Raw genomic sequence first — 11,885 nt, forward strand, 5'->3', positions numbered from 1 at the left:
AATATTTATCTCTTCCATTCAGTTAGTTCACCAGGTAGCTCTCCTCCAGATTTCTTAGCAGCATTATTCACCATCCAAAGAACATGGACACAGACCAAATGTCCAACCACTAATGAATGGAATACTATGCAGCATGTAGGAACAATGATTTTGTCAATTATTGCCTAGCTTGGGAGGAACTGGAAAGCATTATACTGAGTGAACGAACTCAGTCCCACAAGAATAAATACTGCATGAAACCATCATTGCAGAATGAGTATAAGGATCCAAGAGGGGCAGGAGAGGGTGGAAACAAAGGGGTGAGAATTTGCAATGGGAGAGGGAATCAATCATGGGGTTGTACAATTTAATGAGTGCTTGGGGAGAGGGAAATTGAAGAAAAAAAATTGTTCTTGAAATCAATGTACTCGAATTTTGTAAATAAATTAGTAGAATATTAAAAAAATAGACAAAAAAGATGTAATTGGTGAAAAAGAATAATGTCACGTATATGGTAAATAACAGGAATACTACATATGGTGGATAACAGGTTCATGAAATGAGAGACACTCTCAATGACACGTGCTGACAGGATTAATCATAACAATAGACTCAAATACCAACGATTATAAAGATAATTATCTGTCTGTTGTTAGGTGTCATCAAATCAATCATGACTCATAGGAACTCAATGTACAACAGATTATTTAGCACCATCTTTACCATCTGTGATGTTTGAGCTTATTGTAAATCTGTGTGAGTCCATTTCCTCGAGAGTCTTATCTTTATCTGTTTTTCCACCTTTCTTATAATGATGTCTTTCCAAAGACTGCCGCCTCCTGTTAGTATGTCTAAGTTATGCGGGAAAAAGTTGATTTTTGAGTACCTTAGACACCTTTGCCACTAAGTACCTTAGTTGGCACTTCCTCAAGATAAGCTTGTTTATTCTTCGTCAGTCAGTGGGATATTCAGTACTCTTCTTCAAAACCACCACTTAAAGGCACTGTTTTATATGGTCCGCCAGCCATTCTATTCATCATCCAACTTCAGAAACACAGGGAACAATTGAAAAAAACTAAGCAATGCCTTCTCTCTGTGTTTTTTATTTTTTAAAGACAAAATTTTAGAAATTATAATAGATTTGTTATTGTTGTTGTTATGTTCCTTCGAGGCACTTGCAACTCCTAGTGACCCTCTGTACAACTCTGCTCTGTTCTGTTCTGTGTGAAGCACACTGTCTCTGATACACCCATCCAGATTACCTCAGTCACTGAATCAATCCACCTCATAGAGGGCCTTCCCCTCCTGCACCGCCCGTCCACCCTCCCAAGCATGATGTCCTTCTCCAAGGACCAGTCCTTCCTCACAACATGTCCAAACTATGTCAGACAAAGCCTCAGAATCTTTGCATCCAAGGAGCAGCCCAGTTTAACCTTCTCCAGGACGAATAGATTAGTTAAATAAGTAGTGCATACATTCCTATTATAAAATGATTTTCAGACAGTAAATGAAAATACTTATTGTGATTTTATTACTGTAGACAATTGTTAACAAAATATGTGAAAAATTGAAAATAGTTCTCTAAATTGTAGTTCGATTGTGCAGTAAGGGATCATGCTCCTAATCCACAGGTGATGGCTCTCTGCTGGTTCAAATCCACCAAGGACTCTACAGAGAAAGACAGTGTCCCTCCATGTGATTATAGCCTCTAAAAACACACAGGAGGTAAGGCAGCACTGAAACGAGACCTGATTCTCTAGAGACTTGCTTTCCTCTCTGTCTTGAGGTTTCTGTGCCCTTGTCACTGTAATGACATGGAAAACATTCTGTTATACAAGTTGTCGCCTGTAACTCGACGACACTTAACAGCAATAACATCAATACAGAGAGAGAGATCAGCTGGCCCAGTGGACAGAAAGCGATGCTACCAAGACAAAGGTGGGTGACTTTTAATCCGCTGCCCTCGGGCCTGTCTTTCATTGTTTTTGTTCAGACATTCCTCTAGGTCGTATAGCCATTGACAAGTTGCCGTACCTCGTTCACTTTTGGTTGCTGTGAGGCTGAACACCGTGACACTGATGTGTCAAATGTGTTAATGATTGGCTACCCAATGCAGACAGAGAATGGGGTGGGGCTCCCCGATTAAAACAAGCTTGGAAGGAGGAGTGACATCCACTTCTATAATAGCTTGCCTCCGGAAACCCTATGAACTTGGAGAGGATGAAAGGCACCCAAGCGTCGAGGGCTCACCTTCATAGGGTCGCTATGAGTCACCTGCGACTTGACGGCACTTATCAACAAAAAGTGTTAATAATTTAGTTCTTTTGTGTGTTTCTCATCATCAGCAGTAGGAACCATATTTGAATATGACTCTTAGTCTTGTTGATAGTGGAGAAAAGTCTATGTTACCTGCAAATAATTTGTGTTTTTATCTCAACTCAAGTGTAAAATAATTGAGTTACTTTTATTTTCAGACTGGCATTCTAAGCAGGAGTTGGCTATAATAAAAAGTGCTTGCCCTCCTAAACTCTTTTTATAATGATTACTAATAAAGATATTCTCTTTCAAATATAAACTTAGGTTTGTGATTCTCTGATATCAGAGTTAACTTTTTCTCTTAAAGAGCAGTATGGAGCTTGTCATTTTGCCACGGAAATACTGCGTACATTACCTGCACCTGGTACTAAAGGAAGCAAGCAATAATGGAAAAACAGAAAAAAAAAAGTAAAAAACCCACACACCACAGTGGGGAGGATTAGCCTTTTACTGATTCTGACTCAATGGCAATGAGCTTTCCAAGCTCTTTATGCTGTTGTTGTGTTAAGTGCCGTCAAGTTGTAGATGACTCATAGTGACCCTATGAACAAAAGATCTGAACACGTGTCTAAATTTCATTGTTTCTCCACGTTCAGGGTCTCTGGAAACAAGCTGTTTCGGAAGTGGATACCACTCCTGCTTCCAAGCTTGTTTGAATTGGGGAGCTCCACCAAACACTGTCCACCATGGGTAACCATTATCGCATGTGGCACATCAGTGTCACAGTGGTTAGCATCACAGCAACAACGAGTCACCTCTGTACAGCATGTGCTATATATCACTTAGAAGAATCTTTGACAAAAAAAAAACCCACAAAAAAAACCCCCAATTAAAACCAGGCCTGAGGGCTGCAGATTAAAATCGGATTAAATCACCCACCTTTGGTTTGGTAGCATAATTTTCTATTCACTAGGCCAACAGAGTTCTCTCTATGTTTTTGCTGTTGTTAAGTGCCATCAAGTCGTAGACGACTCATAGAGAACCTATGAATGAAAGACCTGAAAACTTGTATAACTTTCAGCTCTATATACAGCACTATAATGTGTGAGCATGCATATGTCTAGAAAAAAGTGTGAGTGAAGTACGTGTTTGTGCTAAATTAATGAGTTCACTATATTATTAAATCTTAATTTACATCTTCAATAATTGTCTCATATCAAATTGATAATTTCATATATAAAAGAAGCCATAACACCCTCTCTATTCGTTATAATTATATTCTACTTATATTGTTTGATAAACATTGTTTAGTTATAAATTATGAGTAATTACATTAAGCCTATAGACACTGGCCTAGTATATTACAAAGACATCACATTTATACTTCGGTTACCTTGTCATTGCTTTAATGCCCATGAACATGCAGCATTTGATTTTGGAGGAGACACCCATATGGTTCCACAATGTTCATCTTGGTTCTGTGTTGTTCATCTTCCACCACAGGATCCAAACCACAGTCTTTTACTTGCATAAGTAGCTCACAGCACCCAGGTTTCAGACTCTACGGTAGATTATAAATGGCAATATGAAAGCATTACTCTATTACTATGCAGTTATTATAGGTATGCAAACCTTGGGATTTCTAAGTAGCAATTTTATAACAAAACTTCTAGTAAGGCTGAAATAAAATAACTGAAGCAATTCTAAATGCCAAATACATCTTAGTTATTTCACTTTTACTATTTTTTTTCCTCTTTCATAGTAAGAAAATACTGTAAAAAAATTGCCTCTTGTTAGGTCCACCCTTCCCCCCCCCCCCCGAAACAATCACATTACAAAAATTCTAGAATTTTCCTTAGGGTCTACACAGCCAAACTTACCAGCAGTCACAACAGAGAAATATGAGAAGCAATGATGACTTTTTTACATTTCTTGTCATTAGGGAGTTTGAGATGAACTTGTTCTTTAAATAACCATTTTTTAATGCACTGCAAAGCATTGGTAGTTAAAGAAAATTATTTTCTAACATGAGAGTTATTGAATAGGAACTAATCATTACCAAGTGAATGTTTGGAATCTATTTTCTATATTATTTCATTTAGGAATGAAATAAATTAATTAAGAATGGAAATTGTAGTACTTGTTGGAACCTTACTTTGGCAAACTCTGTGGTTCATTTTGTGCTGTCTTCATAGTGTAAAGGTTGAAAAGTCTTAATCAGAATTTGCTGTCCTAAGGCTTAACAGACCCTGATGCAATTATATTTATAAGAAAATAATTCTTTACTCATGACTATAATGATTAAATCCTAGAGAAACCAAATTTTAAGGCTGGATGTGATTTAGAAATTCATTAAATGAGCCTTCGGTGTTCAGAAACTGAAATTATGTGTTGGAAAATTCTCACTCTTAGACTAAGAACATTAAAATAAATTACATTTAGGTATTGATGAAATCTGGGAAAACGAACAGATATATTTTAGCTTCCACAGATATAGTTTTTACTTTTGTTTTACTTCTCAAATCTCATTGACCTAAGTGAAGGATTATAATTTTTCTTATATATTTTCATATGAAAACTTATAATGTTACCTGAAATTCCTGATGTTAGTATAATAATGTACTGAGCCAGATGACTTAAATGATCTTCTTTAAATTGCAAAATTATGTGATAAGAGTGGAGCTCTGGGTACACAGCTCATAGAGAGTCTCACTGCCAATTCAAAGGCCCTCCTTCTGTGGTAGTTCCAATTCACCAGCTTCATTGCCAGACAGAGATGATCAGTCCACTCTCATGTTATTTAAAACATTGGAAACCTGCTACAGAGTCAATTAGGAACTGAAACTACCTCTTTGGCAATGGGAGGAAGACAGAGAGAGACAGAGAGAGAGAGAGAGAGAGAGAGAGAGAGAGAGAGAGAGAGAGAGAGAGAGAGAGAGGGAGGAAGAAGCCAATAGAGAGAGAGAAAGGTATAATTCGACAGCTTTTCACTCAATTACTGTTATTGCTATTGTGTACCATAGAATCAACCCACAGCTGAGCCGCCAGTAGGCTTTTGGAAGCAGTTAAAAACACAGAAGGAGATTACCTATCCTCCTGTGAAGCAGCTGGTGGATTTGAACCATGTACCTTTGGGATTGCAGCACAATTTCTTACCAGCAGCACTCCTTAATTGAATTAATTCATTAATATGAAATAAATGTATTTTGTGGATCATTAGTGGATCATTAAAAGCTAATACTTAAAATAATCAATAATTTTGCATATCAGATGATTCATACTGTAACAAATAATTTTATTTAGGAAGCAAACATGACAAAATAGCACAAGCATCACTATGTCTACCAATATTCTTCATGATGTGGATATCACTTTTTTCCCAAACGTATCTTGTATTACTCCCTCATTCTCAGATATTACCAAAGAATTATAATTTGAAAGAAATGCTACACATATTGCATGCTTATGAGTTTTTGGTACAGACAACAAAATGGCAAAGTAATGGAGGTTTTTTTGAGAACTACTTAACCCTATTTAAAAATCAGGATATTTTACTGAGATTATTGTGAGACAATTAAAAAAAAAGATTAAACTGAGACAAGAAATGTTGTCATTATGTGTCAACTCTGACTTATCACTACTTTGTAAGTCCTATGATATAATCCAGGAGGCTGGGCTCTATGAGAAGAAGTGTGGCATCAGGATTGGAGGTAAATTCATCAACAATCTGTGTTATGCAGATGACACAATCTTGCTTGCTGAAAATGAGGAGGACCTGGAGCACTTGCTGCAGAAAACAAAGAATAAAACCCTCCGGAAGGAATGAAGCCCAAAAAAAAAAAAAACAAAGATTCCCACCAATAGGCTAATTGACAGAATCATGATAGATGGTGAAGAGATTGAGATTGTTGATAGCTTCAGTTTGCTTGGCTGTACAATCAACATTCTTGGTACCAGCAGCCAGGAAATTGTAAGATGAAATGAATTGGGAAAGTCTGCTGTCAGAGACCTCTCCAAGGTACTGAGGAGGAACAATGTCAGTCTAGAGACTAAGGTGTGCCTGATACAGGCCGTGGTCTTTGCAATTACTTGCTATGAATCAGAGAGCTGGACAATGACTGGGGATAATAGAAGGAGAATTGATGCCTTTGAGCTTTGGTGCTGGAGAAGAGTACTGAATATATCACGCACTGCTACAAGAACAAACAAGTTCGCCCTGGACAGGGTGAAGCCAGGATGCTATTTGGAGGCAAGGATTCTGAAGCTTCGTCTGACATACTTTGGACATGGTACAAGGAAAAATCAGTCCTTGGAAAGGGACATCATGCTTGGGAGGGTAGAGGGACAGCGCAGGAGAGGAAGACCCTCAATGAGATGGATTGATTCAGTCACTGGGGTAATGGGAATAGACGTGTTGGAGACAATAAGATTGGCAAGGAATAGAGCAGGGTTTAGGGCTATTGTACACAGGGTCGCTATGAATAGAGCAGGGTTCAGGGCTGTTGTATACAGGGTAACTATGATCCGCAAATGACTCGACATTACACAACAACAACAACAACAATATGATTTAACCTTGCCCTGTCTTGTGTCAATCCCAGATCTGCACTATGCTCAAACCCACTGTTGCAGTCACTGTGACAACAAAGGTCCATCAAATCATTGAGGGTCGTCTTCTTTTCCAATGGCTTTCTATTTTCTCCAGCTTGATATCTTTTTTCATGGAGCGACATCTCCTGACAATATGCCTAAATATGAGTCTCAGTATCATCATCTTTGTCTCTAAGGTTCACCCTTGTTATTCGGCCTCCAAAGCAGACGTGTTTGTTCTTTGGAGGTTTTGGGTTTCTGTTGTTTTGGTGTTGTTTGGTTTTTTTAGAAATATTGCTTGTTGCTGTTATGTGTCATCAAGTTGCTTGCAACTCATAGCGACCCTATGTACAACAGCTCTAAACTCTACTCTGTCCTGTGCCAATCTCACCATCACTGATACACCCATCCGGATTACCCCAGTCATGGAATCAATCAACCTCATAGAGGGCCTTCCCCTCCTGTGCTGTCCCTCCACCCTAACAAGCATGATGTTCATCTCCAAGGACCGGTCCCTCCTTATAACATGTCCAAAGTATGTTAGACAGATCCTCAGAATCCTTGCCTCCAAGGAGCCACCTGGTTTAACCCTTTCCAGGATGAATCTGTTTGTTTTCCTAGCAGTCCATGGTACTCTCAATACTCTTCTCCAGCACCACAGCTCAAAGGCATCAATTCTCCTTCTATCATCCTTAGTCATTGTCCAACTCTCTGATGCATAACAAGTGATAGCAAAGAACATGGCCTGTATCAGATGCACCTTAGTCTCCAGAGAGACATCATTGCTCTTCAGTACTTTGGAGCGGTCCCTAATAGCAGACTTTCCCATGTCAATACGTCTTTTAATTTCCTGGCTACTGGTGCCAAGAGTGTTGACTGTGGAGCCAAGCAAACTAAAGCAAACTAAATTTTAGAGTGATTTTACTATTTCTAGCTTGTACAATATAAATCCAGCTAGCATGGGAAGCTGTCTGGACACAGGTGTATCATTTTATATATGAAATCACGGTAACCCAACTAAAGAAGTACATGAGGAGTGAGAAAAATGGATAGAACAAAAACAAACTAGAGAGGGGTCAAAGACAGAACTCAGAGTTCAGTTAAGCATGGAGCAAGGTGAGAGAAAACGAATCAGGGTAAAGCCAGGTTTCTCTTTTCAGTGAACTAAATAGAAGTTTCTATACCTATAAGGAAGATGGAAGTAGGAAAATATTTGTGGTTTGTTGTTAGGTGCTACTGAGTTGGTTCTACTCACAGCCACACTATGTACAACAGAAGAGAATCCTTGCCCGATCCAGGAAATCTTCACAACCTTCTCTTTCGTTTGCTCCAAGTATGTTGTCAAAAAGTTCCAGTTTTTGGAGAAGAATGTCATGCTTCGAATTATACAGGGTCAGTGAACGAGATCTTCAACAAGACAAATTGGCAACAATGGGCTTCAGCAGAAGGGATTGTGAGAATTTCACAAGATCAGACATTCAGCTTTTTAAAAGAAGAAGAAGAAGAAGAAAAAAAAACAACAAAACAAAACCATCACAGAGCATCTCTGCTCGCTGCTACATCGGGTCACTATGAGTTGGAATCAACTCAAGGTTAAGGAATTTGGTTTTTTGTTTTTAATCTGGATGTTTTTTCTAATAAATGACTGTAATTGAAAACGGATTTTTTTTTTCTTCAAGAAATTAAGCCTTTGAAAGCGTGATCTGGTGGCTTCACGGGTAAAGAGTTGAATTGCCAATGTAAAGGCATGAGATTGTAATCTACTAGCTACTCAGAGTGAGAAAAATGGGCAACCTCCTCCTGGGCTATTTACTGTCTCTGAAAACCTGATGGTGTGTCGGTTTTGAATAATTTCTGACTGTTCAGTCCATAACAACAACAATCCTTTAAAGTGGTGGGAGATACTGGTAAAGTGGAGGAAAAAAACCCAACCTCTCGTTTCTTAGAGCTGAATTAGAAATATTAAACTACATTTTGGGGGAAATTGCCTCAAGAACGGCTCTGTGAAACACTAAAACGACTATCCCACAAAAAGAGAATTTGAAAGCAAGAGTAGCAATAAGCCACGGAACATAGACCACGGAACACATGCTGCAGACACTCCACCGTGCAGATTTTTTATGACCCAAAGAACTCACCTTCTAAGGAAAGAAACATTTTTAGAGGAGTCTGCAAGTGCTTCGATACTAAGTGAGTAATTAAATTTTCCCATCTTAAAAAATTGTAGCAAAAATGAATTGATCCATGGTTGGTCAAGTAATGGGATTTAGCTATTTTTGTATTGAGTTCTCACAAGACGGGAAAAGAGTGAGGTGTAAGTTTTTCACAAGAAATTATAATTTTTTTTAAAAAAGAAATGATTTAGTATACACACCATAAATTTTCACTCCACATGTGTGTGTTTACGGTTTTTTTATTGTGAATGGAACAACCCAGACTGCTTGGAATTCCACAAAACATCTTGAATGCCTTATAAATGTTACAGAATTTCCAAAACTGTTTTGCCAATCACTGTTTCTTAATTTTATAACTCAAGTGGATGTTGAGGGAAATGTAATCCTTATGTTTCTGAGTCCTTTACATTTGGCCTATCCAAGTGTTTCATAAGAACCATTTGAAGTTTAGAGAATCTGAGAGGCTCTTTTTGTTTGCTTGTTTCAAGTATGTTTAAAATTATTTGTCCAGAATCAAGCCGTGTTTTATCAGGATCAAATGGAAATGGACCGTGGGAGGCCTATTTATTTATTTAATTTAAATACTGATAACTGATAACTTATACATCTACTTAACACCTGAAGTCTATACTGATCAAAATAAATATCTCAAAAACTCTTAGGTTACTTTACTGCATTAACAAAAATAAATTATCAATTTTTTATCATTTGAGAAGGCAACAGAAAGTATGACAAACTCCAATTTTTACCTTATTTGGTTGGATGGATAAGCCTTGATAAATCTTTAAATACTATGGAAGGTATTTATACAGAACATCCAAGATCACCTTATCTTTAAAGAGGAACACTTTATTAAGAAGTCCTTGACATTCCACAGCTATCAGATGACTACATTGAGTATTCTCTTTGGTCCTCAAATGATAGATCTGTAATAGATTTGTAAGACCTATGCAAAATCTTGTGAAATGATACTTTTTTGACCAGAGAAGTGATTTTGCATTGCACAGACACTGAGTTAAGTTTGCTGTTCTTGTTATTTGCCGTCTAGTCACATGCGACTCATAGAGACTCTATGTACAACAGCACTAAACCCTGCTCTATCCTGTGCCAATTTTATTGTTTCTGACACACCCATCCCCATTATCCCATCCACTGAATCAATTCATCTCTTTGAGGGTCTTCCTTTCTTTTGCTGACCTTCTAGCCCCCCTAGCATGCTGTCCCTCTCCAGGGACTGATCTCATCTTGAAACATGCCCAGAGTATGTCAGACGAAACTTCAGAATCCTTGCCTCCAAGGAACAGCCTAGCTTCACCTTCTCCAAGATGAACTTGTTTGGTCTCCTAGCAGAGTGTGGTATATAAAATACTCTTCTCCAGTACAAGAGCCTTCAGTATGGACTAAGGCTTAATGTTAAGAAGACAAAGATTCTTGCCACTGGACCAATTGGCAGCGTCAGAATGGATGAAGAGATTGAGAGTGTTCACAGCTTCAGTTTGCTCGGCTCCACAGTCAACACTCTTGGCACCAGCAGTCAGGAAATCAAAAAGCGTATTGCAATGGGAAAGTCTGCTGTTAGGGACCTCTCTAAGGTACTCAGGAGCAACAGCTTCTCTCTGGAGACTAAGGTGTGCCTGATACAGGTCATGGTATTTGCAATCGCTTGTTATGCATCAGAGAATTGGACAATGACTAGGGAGGACAGAAGGAGAGTGGATGCTTTTGAGCTGTGGTACTGGAGAAGGGTACTGAATGTACCATGGACTGCTAGGAAAACAAACAGATACATCTTGCAGAGGATTAAACCAAGCTACTCCTTGGAGGCAAGGATTCTGGGGCTTTGTCTGACATACTTTGGACATGTTGCCAGGAGGGACGGGTCCTTGGAGAGGGACATCATGCTTGGGAGGGTTGAGGGACAACGCAGGAGGGGAAGACCCTCTGTGAGATGGGTTGATTCTGTGACTGGGGTAATTGGGATGGGTGTGTCAGAGGCTGTGCGGTTGGCGCAGGATAGAGCAGGGTTTAGGGCTGTTGTGCATAGGGTCGCTATGAGTCTGAGACGACTCGACGGCACATAACAACAAAAACAACAACCAGTACAACAGCTCAAAGACATCAATTCTCCTTCTATTATCTCTAGTCATTGTCCAGCTTTCTGATGAATAGCAAAAAATTGCGAAGACCATGCCTGTATCAGGCACACCTTAGTCTCCAGACTGATATTGCTGCTCTTTATTTTATTGAGTTTTAAATTTCAGTTTTTGTACTCTTGGGTTCTGGTGGAGTCTGAAACAGTCCTGATGATGTGCATATCTTGAGTTAGGTATGAAACTTCTACAAGCCCTTAGATTCTTTCTTTGTACACATTGGAGTCATCAAATTTTGATTACACTTTAACATAGGTGGCATCCACTTCCTAAATGGCATGCCTCCGAAACTCTATGAACTCTGATTAATGTCTATAGTTGTAGAGAGGCTTCAGGCCTTTAGTTCACAGGGCTTAACTCAAACGCAATTAACAACACAACAGCAACATTTTAGTGTAGGAACATCTAATGTTATATTCAAGACTGCTATGCATATATACATCAGTAAGCTATTCCTAAGAGGGCTATTCTAATTACTTCATTGTTGATAGTCGAATTGGTGGATATACTATGTTAATTCACACTCAAAATATGAAAATTCAGCAATGCAGAGTAGATTCTGACATGGAATGAGCCTTCATCATGTTTCCTAGGCTGCAAATTTTAAGGGGAGGAGGCTCTCCATCTTTTTTTCCTGTAAAATGATGTATTTATGTCTCTATTCATTTATAGGTAAATATGATCATATAAATGTATATATATGTGTGTACATGTATATGGTTGTATATGTGTGTGT

The sequence above is a fragment of the Elephantulus edwardii genome, unplaced genomic scaffold (assembly GCF_000299155.1).
Source record: "Elephantulus edwardii isolate Elephantulus edwardi_28Jun2011 unplaced genomic scaffold, EleEdw1.0 scaffold00035, whole genome shotgun sequence".
In the NCBI taxonomy this organism is placed as follows: domain Eukaryota; kingdom Metazoa; phylum Chordata; class Mammalia; order Macroscelidea; family Macroscelididae; genus Elephantulus; species Elephantulus edwardii.